Below are 27,556 nucleotides of genomic sequence, written 5' to 3'. Positions count from 1 at the left end.
GCAAAGCCACAAGCCTGTAAATTCCATGAGATCCTTTAGGTTTGAAGAAATCTTTAGAATTAGCAGAAAACGTATAAAGTAAACAGCACTTATTTTGTCAAAATACTTGAATAACTTTTATACAGGAGTTAGAGATGAATATATCACTTCCTAATCAGATTGTGATTTACATGCAGTTGAGGATGGGCTGCCCAGGCTCAGCCTGTTCCTTTGCTAAGGGAAAAAGAGGAATAGGAGGAATAAATTGTCACAAACATTAGACAGAACTAAAATCCCAAACTCTCTTCTGAAGCAGAAGGAGAGAAGTGGAATTAGAAGAAGAGGTTTATGCAATAGAAGCTACGTTAAGAGAACCCCGTTCTGTGCCTATCTCCCTGGATAGTCACACTCGGAAAAGTTACTGCTTTGCACAGGGTCCTGCTGCTCAAGCAATGAGGAGAGAAAAAGAATGTTATTTACCATCTATACAGGAGGGTGAGTGACCAAAATATTACACCAGCTTTAGAAAATAACCTGTGTATGCCTGCAGCCATGTGTACTGATAGGTATTGTTTTAGAGAGGTCAAACTTAGTGTCCTGTTGAGCTGTGATGTCATTGTTTTAGGGGTAGCAGCTCTATCTCTTACTACATGATGCTGGAAAAGGTACCTTAATGATCTGTTTTAAGATTTGCTTTATGTTGAACAAGCAGCAAAACTCTTCTTTGAAGCTTCAGAGAGCAACGTCAGATTCCTCCTTTGTTGTGTGGTTTCAGGATGTAGCAGAACAGACTGGTAACTCCCTTTTGACCTTCTATAAATCTTATGTGAAGCCAACAACTGGAAGGGTGAGCTCTGCTCTTTTCACCCACAAAACTCCAAGGAGAGGTAATTAGGGTAACTTTCTCGGCATGCCCTTTTCACCATTAGGACTCATCTCCCAGGATTGCTACTGGTAGAAAGCAGCCTGGTAACAATATCAAAGGAAAATAGAGGTTAATTCTATTGTCATTATTTATTATTGTAACATCAAGCAGCTGTAACAGCTCATTCATTAAAATATCCTGATAATGTTGATAATGTATCAGTGAATAGTAAATAGGTTAGTTTGAGGTGTACAAATGCCATTAAATTCTGCTAAAAATCATTCTGTTTGCATAACAAACTATTAAAATAAAATCCTTCCCTTTCTTTGTAGTATTAAATAAATAAAATAGAAGCTAGCTTAAAAAAGAATCTTCTCAAATGAAATGCTACTTGACTCTAAGCCATCAGCCTGGTTAGGAGAAAAATGGCCCATACAGATGCTCTGCTGCATTCAGCCTTGCTCTGCTAGATGAAATCAAATTCCGTGGCTAACGGGATCCCACATACCTCCAGGTCTGTCTGTAATAAGTCGTTAATCAGCCAATTAGGGGAACCAACAATTACAAATTGGGAAGAAGAGGAAAAGGAGGGAAGAAGGGGGAATGAGTCAAGGTAGGCTGTAATCCCTTTGAAAAGGTTTCTAACATTAACTCCTAAAGAATTATGTTCTACCATACCTTGACTGATTTGTTTTCCCCCTTACTCCCCCTTCCCCTTTTCCTACTCGTTGGGTCAGTTAATTGGCTGATTAACCAGCAATTACCTCTGGGACCAGCTCTATATAGGCTCTCTTTTAATCTAGAATTTTATTGACAAAGGCACCAGGGCAAATTCATCTCTGGTGTAAGCTTGTTGGAGTGAATGGGCTGACACCCTGGACAAAGTTGATCCATTGTACCACAGGCACCATGTTTTTAAAGCATTTGATTAACTCAAGACTTTAAAAATTACTTTCCCTCTCTGCAAAATCTGTTCATTTTCGTTAGAAGAGGGAACAAGAGCTTGTGAGGGAAGTCAGTCAGATGGCTGATAACTGTCTGGAGCAGCAATAACCTCCAGCCACTGTGTCTCTGTCACGATGTAACAGCTAAACAGGGTGACACCTCCCTTCTCTCCCAGGCTGGCACTACTGCGGTCTGCTGGCATGGACTTTTTACTTAGCATTGTCCATAATGATTAATTGGCTTAAATTCTAATTCTCATCCAAGCAGCATCTCTAGAGGGTAGGGGACATACCACACAGCCTGGTATGAACGGTTGATATCCCAGCTAGGGGAAAGTGTGCCTAGCAGGAATTGGTGGCTTGGTACAGTGCAGCTCAGCTGTACCTGGTCCTCTCCCAGTCCCTATTTGGGCCATGACTTTCCCTCTCCTTGTTCCTGGCACTTCTATTAGCTTCCTACAGACCTATGAAGGGTATTTTGTACTGTGGGAATCAAACCCAGTGCATTTACTGCAGTGCTCTAAGCACCAGAAAACTTAAATACGATGCTGCAAATAGAAATCCTTCATTCTTGCATGTGCCCGTGTTGTCTGGAGTGTGGAGGGACTGACTGCTCCTGCTGTTTTCCTCAGGCTGCTCTGCTGGGGAAGGAAATGCTAAAGGGGATGGAACTTACACATGGTTACCAGGCAGTAGGGAAAGCATGATATAGGAGGGATGGAGATCCTATTTTGGGAGAACACAGACCAAAAGAGCCAACTCTGAACACTAGAGCCAAAAGGCAGCGGATCAGATTATTGAGGGATCTGGCAAATTCCCTAGAACACTGGGACCTGGCAGGAACACATCCCTCCCTGCATGAAAGGGGCTCTGTATTTCACAATTTCAAACAGTGCATGGGTTAAAGATAGGCTAGCCTGGGAAGAGAACAACTTAAAGACAAGTAACATGGTTTATCTGTGGAGGTGGGGAATGGAACAAAACAATGTTTTTTCCCATGATATGCAAGGATATAAGATCCTGCTGCTGGGTGTTATTTTCTAGGCAGGCAGATGGGGCAGTAACAGTTTTAGCAGCAGATCTCTAGCTGCTATCCTGTTTGCGGTACTACAAATGCTGTAAGGTCAGTGCAGGTGAAGCAAAGTAGTTTTGCAAATTTAGAGACAAAAGCCAGACACTAGTCATAAAAATGACAGCAGATATTTTATAGAGGTGGGGATATGATTACATCCTGCCCATCTGCAGCTCAGTGGGCAAGTGATGGCATCTTCTGCAGCCAGTTCTGCCAGTTGCAAATGTCACCATATCTACCTGGAGGTCACCTTTGCATGGGAGTTCACCCTCAGTCTGTGGTGAGGGCATGAAGTGAGTGTTTTCTCGCTTCAGATAGAATTTTCCAGGTTAACCCAAGCAATCTTGTTAAAAATACCTGTATCTTCAAGGGCTGAAAAAAGCACGGGGGTGGTGGCTGCTTCATCGCAGCATAAGGATGGGTAAAATTTCCAGAGGATATTCTTAATGACTAGGATTTAACCTTTTTAGCCAAATCAGCATGGCCCTTTCAGAGAGAACTTGAGTTCAAAGGACTGTCATCTCTCACAGCCTGAAGCATATCTGTGGTAGAATGGCACTGGAGAGAGCTGCATCTGAGAGCTGGTGAACATGGCATTGCTGGATAAGCAGTAGCTGTTCTGCATCTGTACAAAGCTATTCTGAGTAGGCATTTGGTATAAGTTTTACAGGTTCCTAAATAATTCTGGCATTTTTGAAAAAGGCCTATTCCTTTCTCTTTCAAACTAACTTCTGCACTGGAGTATACTTGAAATGAGAGGAGATTTGGGGAAAGGCAAAGAAAAAGAGGAGAAGACCATGTCTTTTTATGCTGGCTGGTTCCAGGTAGCAGCTGAAAACAGATCAGTGGGAGAAAAGTCTTATCATAATTGGTCTCCTTGCAAGAGACTTGCTTTGCTGAAAAATATCTGTTAAAGTACTAAGAAACTTGTAATACAATTAGCAGGATATGAGGGATGTGGGTATCAGAAGAAGATACCAGCTCTGAGCATCCAGTGAATGTATTCCTAGGATCGAGTTGTCCAGGAATAACTTAAGATAGAAATGTCTTTGTCCAAGGGTTAAGCTTTGGTAGGAGCAGGTGGTTCTTCATTCTATCTTCTTCCACCTGGGCTCTTTCCAACAATTAGCAAAGGTTTTCAGCCATGGCAGAGTGTGAAGTGAATGAATGGCAGGTCCAGGACCTGATAAAATCATCAGGTTTTCCTTTAGGCTAGAAAAGTGTTTTTCATCCTGAGCCTGTTGAGGTCTATAAGGAAAGAGGTGGGTGCTCTGCTGAGCTATGCACTTAAATATTGCAAGTCTTTTGTCCTTGTAAAGGGAAGGGGAGAAATAGGAATTTTGTATAAATTCCTTAGTAGAAGACAACCTGAAGAAGGGTCTGTTAATCCTCTGTAGCAAAGAAGGACACAAGTTAGGGACTTCCTATGTCTAGAAAAATGCACGTTAGAAATGATAAAAATATTTTTACAATATTACAGTTTTGGAAACTCTTCTTGTCATAAACTAGACAACTGTCATAATCATGGTGAAAAGGTGTCCTTAGTGTGGTTTTGAGGTTTGCTTTAGAAATAAGGACATCATTGTAGTATGTAAAACTAAACAGAGATTTTTTGTTTATCCTATTCTAATTTCCTACTCATTTGATGTCTCTGGATGTTGTGCTGCCTTCAATGGTCTCCTGTATGATGGTGGAGAGAGAGGGGAGTCTTTGGTGGGTGCTAGTCTCCTATACCTGTGTGGTGTCAGTAGCTAGGTGTTTGGGTGAAAGCAGCTGGTTTTCAAAGGTGTGGAATGGCAGGTTCTCTGGGATTCAAACAGCTTTTGTTCAGAGCTAAATATAGATTAGAGATATAAAATGAGACAGCTTAAACAGTCAGCTCATCATAACAGAAGTAAAAACATTACAAAACAAGATAATAGGAAAAGAACTGACTAATTTTTAGTTAATCAGTTCACCCTTTGGTCCATGCACTGTACCTCTGCCCTGTGCCCCTTCTTGCCAGGATGCTTTCCCCTCCCACTGATGCCAACGGTGACCACAATAATGCCAACGAGTTCAGAGCAATGATAAATTGTCACCTTTTTAAAAAAAAAAGAAAAATACAGCAATCTAGTTCTCCTGTTTTCCTTCTCATGCCCCCATGCATCATTGTACAGGCTCTGAGCAGACAAGCCCACTATTACAATGTTGTCAGGGCCCTGCTAGTTTTCTAGTTCAGATCCTTGTTCATGCTGTTTGCTAAGTACTTGTTCACTGTGACAGCTTTCAGCAAAACAGAACACACTGAATGCTTCTTTCCAAACAGCTCTGTCCTGCTGGGCTTCAAGTGAAACAAGCCCTTCAGACTCCATCATGTGAACTTTTCATAAGGAACAATCTCCTTTAGACAATTCCTTTCAGAGATACTATCCGTGAAACTGGGACTTGGGGATGAGGTGACATCACAGCCTTCTTCCTCTGGCCAGGGTCATGGCCACCAAAGTTGTATTTGTCAGGAGGCCTCCACATGGCATGGTGCATGATTTCCTCAATTACCTAATGTTTCCCCATTAAAAAAAAAAATCTACAACAACTTTCAAGTGTATTTTAGCACGTTTTCTGATGAAATAAAAGCAAATGCTTTTGTGCAGACAGTCAAATCCTGGGTTGTGAAAATCAGAACTGATTACTGAAACCATAACTCACATGCAGTTAAAACAAAGGCATATGTGCTAGAGCTGGTGGACCAAAACTGAGATAGATCTTTGCTATTTCCCTTGTTGGTGTCTGTACCTTGTGCTTCTGTCTCACCTCCTCCTGTGCTCTTCTTGGTAGCAGTCATGCAAACAAAGAGGAGGTTTGATGAACAAGGCAAGGTGTATATGCTGTTTCCACTGAGTTAGGAAGTAAATGGGCAAAAAAGGCTGGGCTAGAGATTCTGGGAGCATGCAAAATGCTGTGTACACTTCAGCAGCAAGAACTTAGGCCCCTGGGTTTCCTCCCACACCATTGCTTAGGAGAGACCCTGGAAAAGTACCACCATCTTTCCAGGAGGTGGAGGTCGAGTTGATGACCCATGAAAGCTGTCTCAACCCCACTGGCCACCACCCCAAGCATCTGCCATGCATGGGCAGGGGAGAAATAGTAATGTGGTAAAAGCACAAGGGAAACAGTCACGTGGAGAAAACTGATGGGAAAGAAAGGTTGCAGGTATATGATTTGAAGCAGAAAATGGTCCTTCTGGTAGTGGTGTGTCACGTTGATATGGAAATGGAGCATTTATGTGGTTTTGTGCTTTTTGCTTTTTTTCTTGGTTTGGTAAGTTACTATACAAAAAAGATATCAAATGAGTGATTTGGTATTTTGTCCTGATATTTCTTTCTTTACTTTTATATTGTACTAAAGAACTGTTCTTGTGCACTGGTTTACAAAAAAGAAGATAACCTCAAAATGCATTAAGGAGGCATTGACCTTAAATAACTAAAAGCATTGGAAAACAAACATAAAACAATGTCCTTCAACCCCAAGTGGTGTTTGGTCCTTCATGAAAACATGCTAATAGCATGTTAGTTGCCCGTTGGTGAAATCGGTAACTGAAAATATTTTGTTTATCCACCTTCCATGATGAAATGTATTCCAATTATGAGCTCCAGAGTGCATCTTTTCCTTAACACAGCTGTATATGTTTCTGTTTTCTAATAATGGATACAAAGGTTGCCTGATCAAAGGAAAGGAGTCTGATGTGTATGGGAATTATTCCTAAGAAGAGAGTTACACAAAAATCTGTTCTACAATACGTATGTTCTTTGGGATATTTTCTGCACCATCTTTGGATGAAATTCATTGAATACACTGAAAGATTTTTCTTTCTTAAGTCCAGAAGTAGCAGTTTGGTTTTTTTACCTGACTTCCTATAAATTTTCACTCATTTTCAGTCAGATCAGGGACTAGCACTCATCTGCGTGAATTTGATCAGTAATTCAGGATTTTGGAACACCTGCTGTGAAGAGGTCAGGATAACTAACCTGAGATAATGACAGGAGATAAACCTTTCAAAACTCACCAACGACATACTTTTGGGAAAGCCCAGAATGTAGGCTTATGGGTTTTGTGGATATGGGTTCCCTTACTATCCTATGGTATTTCCACATTGCTCTTTTTATTTCCTTTCCTAGGGGAGCTGGACTATGCCAGCTATTCTCTGTACTGACATCATCCCTTCCCTCCTGATCCCAGTAACATAGATGGAAGCACTTGCACACAGGACATGCATGTTACTAACCAGCATGTCCTCCCGCTGACAGCATATCCAAAAGCCCTGCCAGATGGAAATTCCAGTAAAGGTGTGACTGGAAGATTAGAAAAATTAGTAGATGACATCAAGACAGGTCTCTCTTGTGAACCACTTCCATTTTCTTTTCACCATCAAGGGAGTTCTGTTGGCTTGGACCACTTCAATGCCTCAAAGTTGAAGGAGCAATTGGGATAGTGGCAGCTTCTTTTTAAGATCGTAGAATTTAGCTCCACTACTCATAACAATAGTAAAACTAACCAAAGCAGCATCCTGGACCATCAGCAGTGGTCCAGGGGTTCTTTTACCTGTGTAGAAATAATTAAGAGTGTGACACATCAGAGCAGTAGGTCTTTCTTTTTATTCCATATACTTCTAATGAGAAATGTTCACTCACAGCTGTTACAAGTTATGCACTGGCCGCCTTATGCATTTTGCCTACAGGGTTCTAGGTCAAGTTAGTAAAAAATTGGAGCAGGCTTGATGTAATTCCACAATTCATACTCCTGTGTAAATTTGTGCACTCACAGAGGTATTCTATTGCTGTTTTTGTGGAAACTATTCTTTCTAGCTGCATCCTACCTTATTGAGAAATCACTTCAATGTGCAATTTCACTGGTATTTCTGTGCCCAAATAAAAAAGGAAACATTAAGGCCAAATTTTAAAGATACTGAACAGAAAATAGCTCCGCTACATTTCAGTTGGAGATGTAATTGCTCAGTACTTGTGATTGCCTCGTTGACAAGGAAAAGGGAGACTGTCTTCATATTGGAGTGTTTATGTCTGTTTCTTTTCACAACTCAGGACCTGTGTAATTCCCATTGAGGGATGCTGGGAATTCTTCCTACACTGTAATTGTAGATATTAAAGTAATTTTAGCAACAGGCAGTGACTAAAATTAATCCTTTAATCATTAATCCTGCTAAAGAAAAACAAACCACAACAAAAAACCTGCCAAAACCCAAAAATGCAGCCGAAGGAAAAGACCTCTGAAGAACCATAGAATATTTAGAAATCTATTTGCTATGATGTCTGTTCTAAATGTAATCAAATAAAATAATACTTGAAATTAATAATATTCCTTTAATATGGTTTGCCTTAAAATGCTCATCATCTCCCATGCTGTCTAGTTCACATTCACCTGGAAGAGCCAGTGACAAAAACCTAATTTCAGGGTCAGCCAGGTGGAAGTTAGTTATACAACTTAGACTGTGACCTGTGGCTGTATTTTACAGGATGTTATAAGTAACAACCAGCTTCTGCCCATGTTTGTCCTTTAAATTCATGTAAGACCTCACATATAGACACAGAGGAAAGGAGAGCAAGAAGAGGAATGTACTTCAGAGGGGAGAACTTGAACATAGTTATGTAGTCTATTGCATTTGTTTATGCTGTGTAAAGGAACATAAGTTCTGTGCTTAACAATTTTTCTTTAAAAGTGCGTATCACAGATTTCAAGTGCAGGCTGTAACAAACACAAACAAGTGTTGTATTCATTCGGCTGCAGGTTTCTCCCGTTCACTCTTCTGCATTCTCTCATCACTCTCAAAAACGTGAAATGCACGTTTCCAAGTGGGGGGATGAGGGGGCAACTACGATTGAGCTTTTTCTATGCAACCCTTGCTTTTTCACGATTCATTAAACCCTTTCTCCCTCGCGTGTAATTGGACCCGTCTCATTTACATGCATGAGGGATGCATAATTCTGAAAGAAGTACCGCGGTCCAAAAAAAAGAGAAAAGAAATAAAGGGAGACGGCTTTTGGGCCAGGGTGCAGGAGACACGGGAAAACTTGGCGAGAGCGACCCGCGCAGCAGCGTTGCATCTCTGGAGGGAGGGAGCTGGTCCCGCTGCACGGTGCTGGTACTGTGCGGGGAAGTGAACTGCTGCTGGGAAAGCTTTGGGCTGCCTTGAGTGACCCCGGGGCTGGGGCTTACTTCAAAACCCAATCTTTGCTGTGACCTCAGCTCCCCAGAGAAGTGCTGCTCTATGTCTGAGGCAGCAAACAGCTAGACTGCCTGGAATCCTCTGCGCATTGGCACCTGATTAATTAATTAATTATTGCTAATAGAGCATTAGGTGCTATGGTGAAGCCTCCATGGCTGAAATCCCAGCCACTGAAGCTGAACTGGCAGTTTTAGGGAGGCAGAAGGGAAGAGACTCTGTTTCTCCCTTCCCCTGCACTATGGAAAATAACTTTTCATATCTAATGGATTTTTCCCTGCAAGACAATAGTCTTGTTCCTCCTATTCATGTTGGGAAAAATCTCCAGCCAGCAGGTGAAATATTTTAGTTGGCTTTTGACTGAGTTAAATTTCTACTTCGAAAACTGCATCCTGTGTTTAGGCTCCTCTCTTCCTCTGCACAGGCTCTGCTTAGCTCATCCTTATGCACTTCTCAAAGTTGTTGTGCCAATGCTGAGCTATGTTAAAAAAAGCTCTAGCATCATGTCTCCCACTAGTAACTCCTGATTTATTGGTAAGATGGTAATATAATCAAGCTTGTTGTGATCTAGATACTGAATAACAAAGCTTATTTTTTAAGCTGTTGTTTTGACTATATAACGCATAGTCCAGACTGTCTATGTGTGGGTCAGACAAAAAGTTAAGCACCGGCACCTGCCCTGCAGGAGAAGAACTGCTCTAGGAATACCCATTCTGTCCTGCCCAGGCATCTCTATTGGTGCTGTGCTTGCCGGCATTCACTTAGGGGGAACAAGCAAGAACTATACTTTCCCTGGTACAAAGAACACTAATGCTGACAGATACCATGAGCAAAGTATAAATACTGTCACATTTCAGGTGAATTTGTTGCAAGAGAACATGCAGGGCATGGAGCTTTAGTAATATACTTCTAGAGACAGTGGTTGGCTTTACGTGTCTTAAGAGGTGATGATTTATGATGGTAATAATTTGGTAATTTTCAAACCCTTAACAGAAAAAAAGGATGTGGTAATACCCTCTGGTGTAGCACTTAGGGTTGCGTCTATTGTTAAGCACCAAAACTCACTTCAGAGATTTTTTTTTTTAATCAAATTTATTTTATAATTATTTTTGATAAACTAGTTGGGTACATTTGATGGAAGAAAATATGTAAATACTATCAGGGCTAATATTCATTTGCATGTTGTTGATGGGAAAAGTTTTTAAGGAATGAAATTTTTTAAAAGTGCATAAATATATTAATAAGCATTTCTCCTAAGCTCTTACTTTATATGCTTAAGCCCATCTTTTAGCTTAACTTCCATTTAAAAAGTTGAAAGAAACTAGGAAATCCCTGGAGAGAACAGCGAGCCACACTTCTGAATTTCAATGTGTCCTTCTAGACAAGCGCCTTTGATTTTAAATGGTAACGTTGTTGCTTTAATCAGGAGACAATCCTTATATATTAGTTGTACTGGCCTATAATTGTAAGAGCTAAATGATATACAAAACTGGATACACATCTTTGCAGGCCGATTAATGGGGAGGACTGAAAGCAAAAGTAAACACTAACCCTACAAAATGAAAGAAGTTAAAAGATAAGTGTTAAGGACCTTTTTCTTTTTTGAGAATAAAACAAGATTTAGTAGCTTTCCACTTAATTTAAATGAAAAGAATCGCTACCTTACATATTGCACTGATAATGCAGGGGAGAGTGAAAACAAAACCGTCTTTGTAGCAGTGACACCTCCTATAGTTGTTGTGAAGAAACTTTTCCCCTTGGTATCTACTAACCAATTCTAATTAATGCTGCGCATTCCTTCACTGAAATCATTTAATGCATAACAAGGCGGGGGGGGGGGGGAGGCTAAAAAAAAAAGAGAGAGAGAGGGAGAGAGAGAAGAAATTCTCAATGCTGATGATTGCCCTGTTCGAATTATGGAAGTGAAAGCCTGGGCCCCCTAACCTACTGTCTGTAAAGCAGAGCTTTGAAAGAGAGCTGCGACCTACAAAAGCTGTCAATCTCCCTTGCCCCGAAAGCCTGGGTTCACATGGATTCAAGTGACAGCCCTCCTCCCCCGCGCACAATACATCAATCTGTCTCTCCCCTGAGCACCCACAGCCCATTGTGCGAGCCGCAGGTGCCTAATGTAGCACCCATGGCCCCCCTGAGAACTGGCCCTGCACAAAGGGCTCGGTGGGTGCGCGGGCAGATGGGCAGAGCCGGGGGTGCCACACAGCCCATGGGGGATAACTTTGTCTGGGGGGTGCCTCTGCTTCAGACCAGCATTTTCCCACTGCTTTGGCAAACCCAGTCCCATGCCAGTGGCAGGGGCTGGTGTGGGGTGTTCGGTGCTGGGTTTCCGGCATCTGGGAAGAATGGGTGTTGCAAATGGATGGCAGTGCTTTCTAAGGTATCTGTAAATACAGAGGTGGTGGCTGCTCCTGCCTGGTGCAGTGATCTGTGAAGGAGCTCAAACTCTCTTCCCACCATCTTAATGGGCAAACAAGCCCTGGGGGTATCTCTGTTCTGAACTACCTACGTCTGTTGGGCACGAGGGCAGTGAAGAAGGGCAGTATAGTCATGCAACTCTCTGGGCACTGAAGGATGGCTCTGGAGGGCTGTGCTCCTGGTGGCCCTAAAAGGAACTGGCTGCTCATTTGATACTGGGCTTTGGCCGGTGAAGATGTGGCCTGTAATAGTGTCCCAGGTTTTCCATAGACTGTGGGTAAACTGCTTTGTCACCTGATGTCTCAGTTGCCTGATGTAAAATGGAGTGAAGGCTTTTCTCTTGAAAATCTGGGGAGATAGGATGTGTCTGTGTGATTGTACAGTGCCCAGCACAGGAGGACATTTCTGCCATAAAACATATAAGTGGCAACGGTAATGTAGACGATAAAGAAGACTTGCATCTTGTGCTACATTCTGCTAATGCACTGCACAGTGACAAAAGTGGCACTGGTTCATTTTCTGCTGGTTCTCATGTCTGAACTGTGAATGTTTCCCTCTCCTTAGATTGCATTTTATTTAGTCAGGTTTGGAGAATCCAGAGGATAGCCATGGAGCTTAATGTGTCAGGGAACTTCACAAGGAAACTATATGTGGAGAAGAGGGAGCTCATCCATGCACATACTATTACCAATGGTACATGAGCGGATATTAGTGTTTTTCTTCCACCACTTACAGCACAGGTCTTCTATTCTGATCTCTTTTAGTGTAAGTAAGTACATAGTCTGCTTTTGTGTAATCCAAGAAGCCTTGTGAGCCCAGAAGTTACTCAAGAACCTTACCTTTACTCAAGTTAAAATTTGCATGAAGTATTTTATTAAATTCCCCTATATATATATTAAAACCAACCAAGCAAGCAAACAAAAAGTAACAACACAAGCTTGACTTCTTTAAGTTCCTTTCCAGATAATTTTGTTCTAAAATGTCCCAGCAAGTCTCCCTTTCTCATCACCAGTGACACAGCTCCGTTATTTCCGTGCTGCATCCTCACCTGCAGGCTCTGCTGGGTGGTGGGGACATCCCGGAGCTCAGTAGCATGTCAGCTACAGCAGCGTGACTCCTGCAGCACTGAGTTGAGTGCAGGCTAATTGCTGAAGTATTTCCTTTGCTTTTGGTGAGGTTTTGCTTCAGTGATTGCAAATTAAAGTGACACTGCAATTCAAGTCAGCACAATGAAATGATGCTCTCGCTGCTTTGATCTTGGTCCTTAGACAGATAACTCCTTAAAAATAAAAAAGCAACTACTGACTAATTTGGTACTAAGCATCAGTCAGAGATCAAAAATGTCAAAGTGCAGAGCCTGCTTGTGGGTGTGATGATTACATGTTACATCTGTAAGTGAAGACAGGTAAAAATGTTCTGAATCTCCTGCAGCAGCTAAGTGTGTTCCACTTTGCTGGCTGAAGAGCTACGTTTCAACTTTCATTTCAGATGGATGTTTTAAAAGCACCAGCAAGAGCTGGGGCTGAATGAAACAGCGGTGCAGCGCAGTCTAGGCCAGCCAGGTAGGCCTAGTGGTAAACCTGTTTATTTTGGGTAAAAGAATCACAGATGTGGGATGCCAGCTTTGTTGCAGTGAAACGAGAAGCTGAAGGTATGAGCAGAAAAAATTTGATGGTTGTTAACTTTCCCCAGTTTGGACTGACAGAGCACCTTCAGGCAGATTTTGAGCCTCCTGCCAAGGTATATGACAAAAGCAAATTCATACTGGCATTGGCTTGTCTCAGCAATTTCTTACAGTATGAGATCAAATGATCACGTTGTCTGATACTTCTGGTTTTCTTCACATGCCTTCAAGACTAGATGAGAGGATTATTCAGTATATCAGAACATGGAAAAGTTTAGCTCTTTCAAGCCAAGCTTTTATCTACAACAGGTTCCTATTTGTAAAAGTTGTCTAGCTTCAAGTGTAGGACTAAGTAATTAAATTGGAGGCTTACAGCAATCATCATCTTCTCTTCTGCGAATGCCGTTGCCAAGTAGCAGTTTTCATTTCCTTTTCAGGGTTGACTCAATTCCAAAGTACCTTGAGATTCAGTGTTTAACGCAGTTCATGAAAGACAGGGATGTCCAAACATTGCTGGGACAGGGCAACAGTGCAAAACAAAAATTATCTGGGTAGCATTGTATTTTGCTTTCCGTTTTGTCTTAGTTTTTAAATTCTTGTGGCCACAAATGACATGGAAATGTTTCCCTGGAGCCAGCACTTTACCAAAGATTTGAGAGAGACACCCTTTTGCCTTGAGCAAGGGTTCAACCAGGCAAAAACCCCTGATGGGTTTGACACCTCTGTCATGGTTATCTGCACAAGAAGCCAGGGTCTGGCAGTCCTGGCTAAACTGTGCTCTGAATCAAGCTTTGTTCTCCTGAACTTTAACACCTTAGGAGAAGTTTAAATCTATGGCTGGTACAGGAAAAGGTAGTCTAAATATGGCACCTCTCTTTGCAGGTAACTGCTATCACTGAACAATAAATGAAAAAAACCCAATAAATCCACTAGTTCTTCAAAAGGCCCATCTGCTTCTTTCTTATAAAACCAACCTCTTGCACACACACAAGTTAAAAATAAAGGCAAGAGCCCGGACACCAAGATGAGCTTAACTCATCTGAAGTACAATTTGCAGTAAGGAAACTGGAACTGAACTACAGAAGTGATTCATTACCTGTATATTCAGCTCCAGCAGAGAGTTGCAGACAGCTATGCTGGGGCTTAATTGCTTCTGTTAACATCATATTCTAGAGCTCATTAGTGATAAACAATGTGTATTAATATCATTCAGACAAGAACTAAAGATTAAGGTGGAAATCCATTTGCTGTGATGGCCATTAGTCAATTCAGAGCTGTTGAATGATGCTTGAGAATCTAATATGAATTGGGAGAGTCAATATTTCATCAGGCAGATCCTCTCATCTTCCTGTGAGAAGTTCTTTGTCTAAAAAAAAGTTACTTAATGAAAAGTGCATGCATGAAAAGTACACACACTAAGTACTGCCTCATTGGTCTCCTCACAAAATGTAATTATAAAGAGTGGATAAGGCCAATTTTTGGTCTGATAGAAGTGTGTCCACTTTAGCAGGATTGTGCTGCTTGTCACAGAGGTAAGTTTGGCCCAGTGTTGCCAAATTAAATATTTTCAAACGTAGAGAGTTCTCAGCTTCAGTTCCATTTTTGAATCCGGGCAGGTTACTTGCTTTACTGTAAGCAACTATGTGCTGGGATATATAGAATCATAGAATAGTTTGGGTTGAAAGGGGCCTTCAAATGTCATCTAGTCCATCCTCCATGATTTCTCCAGATGTGACTGACCGAGAGCACAATTTGTTACTCCTTCTTCTTAATTCATAGTAGTGAGATCCCACAGATAGCCTAGCATCAGATGTATGAACATGAAACATGCCAGTTGCAAAAACAGCCTTCTTCATACTCAGCAGCTGTTGTAGAGTAAGTTTACCTGATGCCTCCTGACACACCATTTCTTCTTCCCGAGTACCAGCAAATGTCCATTTCTCTTCCTGACTTTGTTTTGAATGTCTTTCCCTTAGGATGTAGAAGACCCACATTGCTGGCAGTCTGTGTGATCTGAGGAATGAACATGGCACATGTGACACAAAGCACAGTGGGGGTCCTGTTCCTGGGGCTGGAGAGGTAAGTCACATCCATCCATCTGGTGTTTTTTCTCCCAAGTAAAGGGATGAAGTAAAGGGAGGAAGTACATCAAGTAAAAAGGGGTAATGTGGTCCTGAATATTTGAATGAGAGCCCAGTTCTGGTGTAGAAGTTTGTAGAAGGATCTGGAACATACTTGAGAGGGTTCAAAGGAACTTGAAAAAAGGAACTTAAAGTCTTTAAGATTAAATTTGGGAAACTGTTTTTAGTTTATTTTTAAAAATAGTAGAGAGGTAGTTTGACTATTGAGTTACTTACAAAACAGGAGATGGTGAAAGGAGGCCTTTCTATGTGTGTTTATAAAAGGCCCAGCAAGATTTAACAGCTAGAAGCAGAAATTTGCTACCTCCAGTGAAAGTGCCATATCTTACCAATAAGGGGACTGCATGTTGAAAGGTCTTGCTTGGATGAGCTCAGAGTGTCATTGTTTGGAATACATCTCCAAGATATACTTTATCCAACTTCTGGTAAAATTTTGTAACCTGTATATGCAGGAGGTCAAACTAGATGATCCTAATGCTGCCCATCAGAGCCCTCAGAACCCAAACTTATATGAAAGTTGGAAAGATGCTAGAAAATCAGCTGGAAGCATTTGTATGAAATTGCATGTGATTTCTCTTGACAGGTTTCACATATAAATTGCCTGTGCCTCACCAAACAAACCCCAATTTCGCCTACTTCTTTTTTGGTTGCTATCTCTGGTGTGGTCCATCTAAAGAAATTACTCCAGCCCACACCTGAGGAAGTCAGCATCAGGGTTTCTGTTATCAAAGGTCACCTATTCCTGATGCTGAATGTCTGCAGTGCTGTGTAGGGTGATAATTGCTAATGTCAGCACAACAATCCCGTGTTTTGCCTTGTTTCTTATTTATTCTCCACTGCATTCATTTTTTTCTCTTTTCATCGAAATTAAGAGAGCATTTCAGTTTACAGGAGGCAGCACAGCTGATCCGTGTGGCTGCATTCGCCAAACCCCCACACTTTTCAGAACACAAACTGCCTAAAGTTGCCCTTCTCACTTCACTGCCCCAAAGGCTCTAGGTGTCCAATGCCCAATGTTAATACTGCCTTTATTTCTCCCAGCCGAGAGCTGGATCCGGTTTGTGGCTCCTGCAGGAACAACTGAACAGCGAGGCGCTCCTCCCTGCAGCCGGAAAGAGGAAACGGGAAACGAAAAGGGAAAAGGGAAAAGGAAAAAGAAAAGAAAGAGGAAGTTCGCACAGGCACTTCTGCCCAGCGCCTGGTTTCAGCGGGCACCCAGGGAGCATGTCTCCTATTTGTAGGCAGGGAGCGCCGCCTGCCGCAGGTACTACACTGAGTAAGATGCTTTTAGCGCAGGCAGGAGCAACCTGTAATATTTTAACCTCACCTTCACATTTTTTCAGCTCCTCAGCTGGAGGCTGTTGCTTAGATAATGCCCTCCTTAGCTGTCACTTAGGGTGCTACAGGGTGCACTGGTGGGATTACAACAGTTTGTTTAGGAAAAGGAATTAACTGCACGTTAATCCTCTTCTGTTTTGATTTTGCAAACGTAAATATTTTATCTTGTATCTTGTATATTGTATATCTTATATCTGTGTCATATATTATATCTTATATAATCTTATATCTTTATATCTTATACCTTATTTTGTTTTATTTTTCATTTTAATTTTGAGAAGCAGCACACTTTCAGTTATCTATAATACTGACATAATTCAAAACTGCATGATCTAAAACAAGTACCAGACATGCAGTTCTGATATTTTTGTAACTTAAGCTTTTGGTGGATCATTTCAGCAGATCAAGAGCAGCTAATTGCCACTATTAATCAGATGAAAATCTCAATTTACACCAATTGAGGGTATTAATTTTCTGTTTTAAATGGTGAATGGCAAAAAAAACCCCAAACCCTGATCTGTTAAAAATGATCTGTCTGTGAGTCAGAACCATCTTATATGGTCTTGCAGATCGGTTTGATCAATGACTGTCAGAGCCCTGAGGGCACTAATAGGCCTTAATGGCCCTGAGCAGCCAGTCTCACTAGGGGTCTCCCCTCCACACCCTGCCTGTTTTAATCTGAGCCCTGACTTGCAGTATCTGCTTGATCTGCCCTGCAGGAATGCTGGTCTCTGGGTCAGCCATACCATGGCTGCCTTTAGGCCCTGATCTGTGGACTCATGTCCTGGACCAATATTGGCTCTGTCTCATCACCACGGTCCTGCCTGGTCATCCCAGGGCTGTGTCTGATGCTGGATATTTTTGCTGGACCTGATCCCGAGGTGTGGCTTGACTTCCTAAACTTGACAATGGACCTGCCTTGTCACCCTGGACTTGCCTGGTGATCCAGGATCTTGGCTGAACCTCGCTTAAAGCACCTAGCCCCAGAAAAGAGCTTCACCATGTCAGGTATCCCACATGGCACAAAGAGCAAAAAGCTGCATGTCCTGTTGCATGATTCCCTCAAGATTACCCCCAGAGTGCCAGTGGGAGTGTAAATGGGAGCTATGTCAAGGGGTACCTTCATTGGCAGGCACTTTTCTGAACCAAGGAGAGTCCATCAAATCCTTTTCTAAATAGTGCCTGTGTCCTGGAACTAACTGGTTTTGGACTGCTGGCTTTTGTGACAGGCAACAATCCCTTGCACAGACAAGTGTTTCTGTTCCTCAGGAGAAATGGCTGTGGCATAGCAGGAAAGAAAGGAGCAGCTCCATCCCCAGCCCTGGAGACACATGCTTATACTGTTTTGTGCCATCTGGCACATGCTGCCCAAAGAGTATCGTGATTTTGGAATAACATGAGGATGAACCAAAACATGGTAAGGCACTACTTTTTTTAATTTATGGGGTTTTTTTGGTGTAGGAAGTCAGTGCAGTTGTATTCACTTACCCCCATTTGGATTTCTCCCACTTGCTAGTGGGCAGAATGGATTTACTTTTCATGTCATAACAGCTGGAAGCAGGGCTTTTCACTTTGAGCACTTAGAGCTCTGAGGTGGAACTTGTCTCCTGTAAAGACATCACCTGAAGGTGGCTTAGTGCTTCTGGAATCTCTTACTGTGAGGTAAGAAGTCTTACATAGGAGGTAAGCTGATTGAGGGGAAAAGCACTTTCATTGCAGACTTTGAGCAGAACTCTTGGGTGTTTAAAGCAGTTCTTGCGTAGTGAGAAGATTACTCTGAGACCTTTATGACCACTTCAGTTCAAAATCAGCTTGTTTGAGGCCCCATTGCCACAAGGAAGAGTATGCAGAGATTCTGGAGCAGAACCGCTTGCAGAGGCTGACATGGAACAGGTTTGTCCATGGAGTGATTCAGGTCTGGAGGTCACCTATCTGCCTGCCTGCACAAAGCAGGCCTGGTTCTGGCAGGTGGCTCAGGACCTTGTGCCATTGAATTTACAGCTGCCTCATGTTTTGAAATGTTAGAGTTCTTTCTTTAGGTCCTTGTGGTCACTGGACTGCATGGAGACTAATAGGGATCTTGTGTGATGTTTGGTCTACATGATCATAGAATCATAGAATAGTTAGGGTTGGAAAGGACCTTAAGATCATCTATTTCCAACCCCTCTGCCATGGGCAGGGACACCTCGCATTAAACCATGTTGCCCAAAGCTCTGTCCAACCCGGCCTTGAACACTGCCAGGGATGGAGCATTCACAGCTTCCTTGGGCAACCCATTCCAGTGCCTCACCACCCTCACTGTAAAGAACTTCTTCCTTATATCTAATCTAAACTTCCCCTGTTTAAGTTTGAAGCCATTACCCCTTGTCCTACCACTACCCCTTGTCCTACCACTACAGTCCCCAAGGAAGAGTCCCTCCCCAGCATCCTTATAGGCCCCCTTCAGATACTGGAAGGCTGCTATGAGGTGTCCATGCAGCCTTCTCTTCTCCAGGGTGAGCAGCCCCAACTTTCTCAGCCTGTCTTCATATGGGAGGTGCTCCAGCCCTCGTATCATCCTCGTGGCCCTCCTCTGGACTCGCCCCAACAGCTCCATGTCCTTTTTATGTTGAGGACACCAGAACTGTACACAATACTCCAAGTGAGGTCTGATGAGAGCAGAGTAGAGGGGCAGGATCACCTCCTTTCCCCTGCTGGTCACTCTTCTTTTGATGCAGCCCAGGATACGGTTGGCTTTCTGGGCTGCAAGCGCACACTGCTGGTTCATGTTAAGCTTCTCGTCAACCAACACCCCCAAGTCCTTCTCCATAGGGCTGCTCTGAATCTCTTTTCCGCCCAACCTGTAGCTGTGCCTGGGATTGCCTTGACCCAGGTGTAGGACCTTGCACTTGTCTTGGTTAAACTTCATGAGGTTGGCATTGGCCCACCTCACAAGTGTGTCAAGGTCCCTCTGGATGGCATCCCTTCCCTCCAGCGTATCAACCAAACCACACAGCTTGGTGTCATCGGCAAACTTGCTGAGGGCGCACTCAATCCCACTGTCCATGTCGCCGACAAAGATGTTGAACAGGACCAGTCCCAACACCGATCCCTGAGGGACACCACTCATTACAGGTTTCCAACTGGACATCAAGCCGTTTACCACAACTCTTTGTGTGCGGCCATCGAGCCAGTTCTTTATCCACTGAGTGGTCCATCTATCAAATTGATGTCTCTCCAACTTAGAGGCAAGGATGTCATGCGGAACAATGTCGAACGCTTTGCACAAGTCCAGGTAGATGATGTCAACTGCTCTGCCCCACCATAGAAGGCCACCAAATTGATCAGGCAGGATTTCCCCTTGGTGAAGCCATATTGGCTGTCATCAGCCACCTCATTGTTTTTCATGTGCTTTAGCATGCTTTCCAGGAGAATCTGCTCCAAAATTTTGCCAGGCACAGAGGTGAGACTGACTGGTCTGTAGTTCCCCAGGTCTTCCATTTTCCCCTTCTTGAAAATGGGGGTTATATTTCCCTTTTCCAGTTGTTGGGAACTTCACCTGACTGCCATGAGTTTTCAAATATGATGGACCGTGGATTAGCAACTTCATTCGCCAGGTCCTTCAGGACCTGCGGATGGATTTCATCAGGTCCCATGGACTTGTGCACGTTCAGGTTCTTAAGATGGTCTCGAACCTGATTCTCTCCTACAGTGGGCCTAAGGTCTTCCTTCTCACAGTCCCTGCATCTGCCTTCCAAGACTTGGGTGGCGTGGTCAGAGCATTTGCCAGTGAAGACTGAGGCAAAGAAGTCATTAAGAACCTCAGCCTTCTCCAAATCCACAGTAGCCAGTTCTCCGAATAGCTTCCGGAGAGTGCCCACGTTGTCCCTAGTCTGTCTTTTATTTGCTACGTACCTATAGAAGCCTTTCCTGTTATCATGATGGCATGACGTGAGACCTCCTGCACAAAGAAATGAAGCTGTGAGCTTCCTGCCCGCTTTTCTTTGGCCAGGCTGGGTTCCTGGTGGGATCTGGGTTAGCTCATGTAAAAGGTAAGATCCTTTTCACCAGCAGATCCAGAGGCAGGGGCCTTCCCTGCTCGCAACAGATACGTTAAAAGCGCTTTGCAATGACCTTTGGTTCTTCTGCCATCGTGTGGCTGAGAGAAGGATGCAGGGCTGGTTATGCATGGTAAGAGCTCTATGCTTTAGTAGTGGCAGCTTAGTGAATAAAAGGTCTTGTAATAAGGACTGGCTGTAAGCTTTCTCCCTTGCCTCAACCCTCTATCAGGGAAATGGGGATTTACAACACTCCCCACCAGAGCAGGGGAGTATGGGGAGAGGCTCCTCAGCTTGGGGTGGAGGAGCCTGGGATGCAGGGCACTGAGAGCCTCCAACAGCTAATCTGTGCAGGGTGTTGCTGTGCGGGGCCGGTGGGGAAGAGCACACACTGTCTTCAAACACCCTAAAGGTGCAGCAGTGCTTCATCCATGCCCTGCATGGCTCCTGCAGAAGGGAGCTGAGTCCTGCCCCACTGGGACTGCCACTGAGCGGGGTGTTAGAAAGCCAAGTGAATGCCTGCTAGCACAGCCATGGGAGAAGAAAGGAGCAAAGAGAGGTAAAAGCCATTCCCAGTGTCAAGGTTCTTGTCAGCAGTATCAAGGTGGCAAGGACTGCAGTGTGAACAGGAACATGTGTGAAAGCGCAAGGAACAAGCCCTTTGGGATGTGATGGGGTCTTATCGCTGGCATCTCAATCTGTGTCATGCACAAGTGATCCCAGTTAAACCATATGGGCACTGGTGTTGGTGCTTGTGTGTGTGTGTAAATGGATGAAATCTGTGTAAGAATGCATGAGTGGGTTAAATCATGTTAAATAAATAGCACTCCTACAAGTGTTAAGCTCCAAGCAAGTGTTACAAGTCCACCCACTCCTACAAAGGAAAAAAAAGCAGATGGAGCCTTCAATTTCCAATATTTATTCCTATTAAAACAGTGCTACTCAAACTGATTTATGGCAGTGATTTATGGGCTTGCAAATAGAACATATTAGTGTAAGTAGTTGGAGTTATACTTTCATCACTTTTGTTAAAAGGAGAGAGCAAGGTTGCACAAGAACATAATTTGTAAAGGGGGTGGGAGGGAGGGAAGGAAACAGGGGGAGGACATTTCCTTCCCCAGCTGTGATGCACTGAAAGGAGAGGAGTGATGCAGCTGGGAGATGAATACGACTGTCGGCTCCTGCCTCTCAGCACTGGCAGCACAAAAGTTGGATCTTCCCCAGCAAGGACCTGGGTGAAAAGCAGGGGATGAGGAGCCATGTGGGCTGTCCTTTTGTATGCTGGGAGCTGGAATTCTCCTGCTGTGTCTTAAATTAACCAGGTGTTGCATTGTCTTAGCTGTGGCTTTCTCCTAATCCCATTCCTAAGAGCAGAAATGATGCTATGCGTTGCTAATGTGGGATTCCTTGGGAACAGCTCCGCAGTGAGGGGAGCACAGGATGCTGGAGCAGAGCACAAGGATGCATCCAAATATGCTGTGAGAATTACATGCTTTAGGCCTGCTTCCTTCCTTCTAAAGCCTTTTACTGATGGATGCAAACTCCAGTGATTGCTTCTTCTGAAGGCTTATCTGGAAAACAAACTCAGTTTTTGGTGCTCCAGCTGTAGTGTCCACAGATAGCCCCAAACAGCAGATCAGAATGTGGGCAAAGATGAGTCATGAGTTCTCTGACAGCAAGTACCTGTGAGTCCAAACATGCACTTGGGCATCTTGAAGCAAAGGGAATTCACATCCCAGCGTGACTATGCCAGGCAGTGGTGATCTGGGGAGCAAAGCTATGCCATAGCCTTCCCTCAGTTGAGAGGAAAGGCTCCACTTGCTCTCAGCAGCTAAACACCAGTGGGGAGAAGAGTTAATTCACCTGGAGAGAACAGAGGACACAACACCCACCTACTGCTTGAGCATGCTTTGCTCAGCACTGTCTGCAAGTTGCTATCTGGCACAGAAGTGATGCCACAGGGACTGTATTGGTCATTCCCAATGGAGCAAGTGATCCCCAGCTCTCCTAGGACTCTTCTGTCACTACACAAGAAAAAGCAACATTGCTCCAGAGCTTCTGCTCTTTACACATCTCCTCACTGCACTGCCTGATGGTAACTCTTCCCTATAGAGAGTTGTAGATGACTCGTACAAATCCTCCCTCACCTCCCCCAAAAGGTTTTGTTTTCCTTGCTATGTCTCCATTACTTTCATTACAGTTTTCCCAGTGCTCTACACAAACAAATGCAGAGAGGAGAGGGAGGGAGGAAGAAATGAAATCAGGAGAACTCAACGCAATTTTCCATCGCCTTACCCTAAGTACCATAACATGGTAACAAGCCAGGTAAAATTTAAAGTAAAATTTACAAGAAGAAGAGCTACACTCCTGGATGCAGAAGCTGGAGTAAACAAATTATTTTTAGCAGGCTATTAAGTGAAGTGGATGCTAGGATGCGCAGCACAACAAAGAGCAGCATTAGAAGTAAGGGGTGAGATAACCTCCCTGTGCTTTTACCTCGCACACCACCAACGCTGATTGAGTCGAGATTGGGTCAGCTGCTGATGAGTCCATGTCAGACTATCTCCTGCCTGCAGGAGTTTTTCCCAAAGCGCTAACTAATCACAGAATGGCTGAGGTTGGAAGGGATTACTGGAGATCGTCTAACCCAACCTCCCTGCTCAAACAGGGTCATCTAGAGCACTTTGCTCAGGATTGTGTCCAGATGGCTCCTGAATATCTCCAGGGAAGGAGACTCCACAACCTCTCTGAGCAACCTAATCAGAGCAGCCAGTCCCTAAACATTACAGACCTTCCCAGGAAGCACTTTTTGTTTGCCAAGCTGCTCTAACTCACTCCATTGCATGTCACAGCCACACACCTACCAGCCCTAGTCAATGGTCCTTATGGACACCACCTCAGAGACTGCCGGGACTCCTCTTGTCAGCCTCTGGTAAGTCAGTGGTCAGGTTCCCATAGGTAGATTAGGGTTTAGGTTTGTTCACTCACCAGTTCAGGGCACTTCTTTATCTTCTGAACAACTTGTGTGGGGTGGACTTGTGCTCCTCACTAAGGCTTAAAACTCTTTCAGTCCTTATTGTATTGACACAGCATCACCTGTGTTGGTACAAGATTCTCGTGAGGAAAAGAAGAGCAAAACTGCAGCCAGAAGAACATAACTTTTGAGCAAAATGCCCAAATGGCAGCTCCCTTGCCTATACACATTCATTTATTGCTTATAGCACAAGATCCAGTTTCATCCAGGGCAGCATCATTTGTGTAACATGGTAAGTCTTTTAACAGATAGCATCCATGATCCCCTAAGGACAGAGGCTGACTTGGTGCCATGTTTTGGTCCTTTCTGCACCCAGGGTAGAGGACAATCCTACAGAAAGCTTCACAGTCTTGATCTGGCAGTACTCAGCCAGACACCAGCGCTACAGCCTGCACAGCCAAGCTGGACACAAGAAACTTGGTTCATAGCAAAACATAAGGACAGCTCATGCTTCCTTTGCTCTGGTCAGAACTGAGATATAGACCAAAAAATACAAATATTTATACCTAGTGGCTTGATGGCAGCTTAAGTTCTTTGTATGTTAGAAGTTGTCCAAAAGTTTCCTTTTCACACTTTTTTCCACCCTGATTCTTTCCTGTCAGAAAACGAAAACGGTGACTATACTCCAGCTGAAACACCTCAGACCTGTCTCCTTGACTTCAGCCAGTGATACACCATGTGCAGCATGATGGTACACCTCTCATACCCAGTGTGTTGCAGCTCTCAGCCTGGGTTATACCCTAGGCCCATAAGGTAAAATACACAGGGAGTTCGTGACATTATCCTCAGCAGTTTCAGACATGTGCCTGTTTAAAAGGTGCTTCCTGCAGGCTGTGGAGCAGCACATCTCAACAACTGCGCAGTGATCACAACTGCCTGTGGGTACCCTCATGCCAAGAGGCTTTCGTCTAATTCCCACCCCTCTGCCACCACTCAGTGCATGGTCTGTATTTACACAGACCTGCTCTGAGTACACAATGGTCACTGCAGAATTATGTCTGAAAAATCTCATTCGCCTGTCTGACAGCTGCAACTGCAAGGTATAAAGAAGATACATGTCCCCCACTCACCTATTGCCTTGATCTCACCTCTAGGACATTTCTTACTCGGTAGGCTGAATAGGTCCATTTTCTTGACAGCCTCTCTTTCCTGGAATAGAAATGAAGCTACACAGTGCTCCAGACCACACAAAGAACTGTAAGTCTCTATGCCCAAACATCTAAGTATTTACACATACAAGCACTAAAAGCTTCTTCATAACTTCTCCGCTCCAGAAGGTAAAGGACAGAAGAGAGGCTGACCATGACTTAGCTTAAAAGCAGCTAAACTTTTCACCCCAAGGGCATTGCAGCTCCAGAGCTCCTCCGCGGCATTATACAGACGAGGAGCTCTTCACAGAGCTCTTCACAGAACGCTTACTGCACTGTGCTGCAGACAAGAGGCTCAGATCACTCAGCAAATGAAGATCTCAGAACACGCTTAATTTAAAAGCTAAATGTAGTACCAGGATGATGCTTGACAGTGTTCCTTTAATAAAAAAGTTATGGTATTTGCCTGAAGATTTATACCTTTCAAAAGAAAATTTGGTATCTGATGATATCTCTTTTTTGAGTACCTATGCTTTCCATTCCTACAATCCCTTTACCCACTGTAAAATCCCAAAGGCTGTATTAACTTGAATTAAGTGAGAACCTTTGATATGTTTTGAATTTGTGCGGGAGACAGTGTTGATAATGCAGGGATGTTCTGTTACTGCTGAACAGTGCTTCAACAGAATCAAGGCCTCTTCTGCTGAGGCCTCTGCTGCTCACAGCCCCTACCAGTGAGGAGGCTGGCAATGCACAAGGAGCTGGGAGAGGACACAGCCAGGACAGCTGACCTCAGCTGACCCAAGGGATATTCCAGACCATATGATGTCATGCACGGTATATAAAGCTGGGGGAAGAAGCAGCAAGAAGGGGGTGTTTGGGTTGATGGTATTTGTTTTCCCAGGTAACCATTATGTGTGATGGAGCTCTGCTCTTCTGGGATGGCTTAGTACCTGCCTGACCATTGGAAGGGGTGAATGAATTCCTTGTTTCCCTTTACTTGTGTGTGTGGCTTTTGCTTTACCTGTTAAACTCTATTTATCTCAACCCATGAGGAAACTCACTTTTACTCTTCTGACTCTATCCGCATCCCACAAGGAAGGTCAGGGAGGGGGCTAACGAGTGAGTAGCTGTGTGGGGCTGATTTGCAAGCTGGGGTTAAACCACAACACATAATTTAGGTACCCAAGGCACAAAAGCCAGTGGTGTTGCCCACCCAGCATCCTTGTGGAGTCAGCGGTACTCAGTAATTCACCTACTCAAATTGAGACATAATAATCCACTCCTGTGACTTGCTGAAGGACTGAGAGCACAGCTAAAGGTTCACCCTGAGTTTCCCAGCAGCCAGCCCACAACACACCACAAAGCATGCTGTAATTCAGCTGCTCAAAGTAAGAGAGGTCAGTGTCACAAGTTTAGCTAAAGGAAAGTAGAGCTTTTCCACTGCTCTGTGGTAATTACCTTCAATGGCTTTATTCTCTGGTTCTGGTGGGCTGAACCCACTTCCCCTGGGAGGGCAGAAGGTACAACCGTCAGGGACATCATTCCAGGTGGCATTTGCATCCTGTGAGTCTTGAATTTCACCTTTCCTTTGTGCTGTATGGCCTTCTGTCCCCCAAATGCTCACTGTCTCTAATGAGAAGCCAAACAGAAACACACAAATGGAAGTTCCCCATCTCCACCTAAGCTCAGCTGACATCAGTAACTACTTTGCTTCTGAATACCTCCAACCTTACAGCCAAGAGAACCCCTTGCCCTGCAACAGCACATTTGATGCCTTGGGCTGATGCATTATACTTTATGACAGGAACTTCGAAAGTGCCCCAAGGTTATCAGCTATAAAAGCAGCTAATATGACAGTGGAGGTTTATCCAAGCATTGCTCCAAGCCGTGAAAATGGCAGCTCATCAATAGGGAAGGGACAGTAGGCACTGAATGCTTCAGATCAAACAACACATCCTTAAGAGAGGATACTAAAAATAGGAAAGCAAACCCGCTCTTTCCAAAATGCACAGCTCCCTTAGTGCTACTGAACATGCCCTGTTCCTAAAGCCAGCATAACAGATGAGTATCTGCACTGAAGTCAAATATGAAATAGGGGTGTATGTCTCACCTGCTTTCTTAATAGTCACTCAGCAGAGTGATTTGAGGTTCCCAAAAAAGAAAGCTACCTGGACCAAAAAAACCCTTCCAGAGACTCCCAACGTCCTTCTGGGTGCCTATTGTGGACCTATGCTCCACATGCAAACGCTACTAAGCTTCAGCAGCATTGAGAGCACCAAAAGCAGGAGGGGTGTTTCTCAGGACATTGTCAGCAATTCCCTCCATACCAGAGGATGTAAATGGAAGTGGAATGAAAAAGCTAAAGCTCACCTTTGATCTGGACTTGCTCAGCCCTGTGCCAAATGTAGAAATCAAGTATGTCTGAAAACCTCGACAGACATTTTCCATGTGTTCTTTGCTGTTGGTCTTCTCTTCTTCCAAAGCTTTTCCTTTTCTGCTTTCCCAGGGCTCCCTATGGAGAGCAGCCCAGGAAGCTGAAACAGAGAAGTGCAGATATCTGAGGACTTTGCAGTTCTATTCTTTTTTTGAGGGAACTCACCTGATTTCTAGTAGCTCTTTTCTATTGAAGCACTAGTCTAGGAGCACAGACTCAAATGATCAAGTGACTGAGTTGGCACATGTCATCTGAGAAGTAATTGCTCACCACACACACAAAGCTTCCTGTCACTGCCAAAAAACCCATACCAGGTTCACACCAGGCTGGGGTGATGGACACAAAGGCTT

General features: G+C 43.8%; 1 long non-coding RNA gene across 1 annotated transcript; it reads left to right on the top strand.

Annotated features, from left to right (window-relative positions):
- Window positions 1-243: 243 nt before the first annotated feature.
- Window positions 244-25,768, top strand: LOC115612836. Its single transcript, XR_003993174.1, has 5 exons — window positions 244-474; window positions 15,108-15,210; window positions 16,314-16,536; window positions 17,880-18,027; window positions 24,284-25,768. It is a non-coding gene; the product is annotated as an uncharacterized LOC115612836 (long non-coding RNA).
- The last annotated feature ends 1,788 nt before the right edge of the window (window positions 25,769-27,556 follow it).

The sequence above is a fragment of the Strigops habroptila genome, chromosome 9 (assembly GCF_004027225.2).
Source record: "Strigops habroptila isolate Jane chromosome 9, bStrHab1.2.pri, whole genome shotgun sequence".
Taxonomy (NCBI): domain Eukaryota; kingdom Metazoa; phylum Chordata; class Aves; order Psittaciformes; family Psittacidae; genus Strigops; species Strigops habroptila.
The sequence above is the reverse complement of the archived record's forward strand: the minus strand, read 5'-3'. Positions and strand labels throughout refer to the sequence as shown.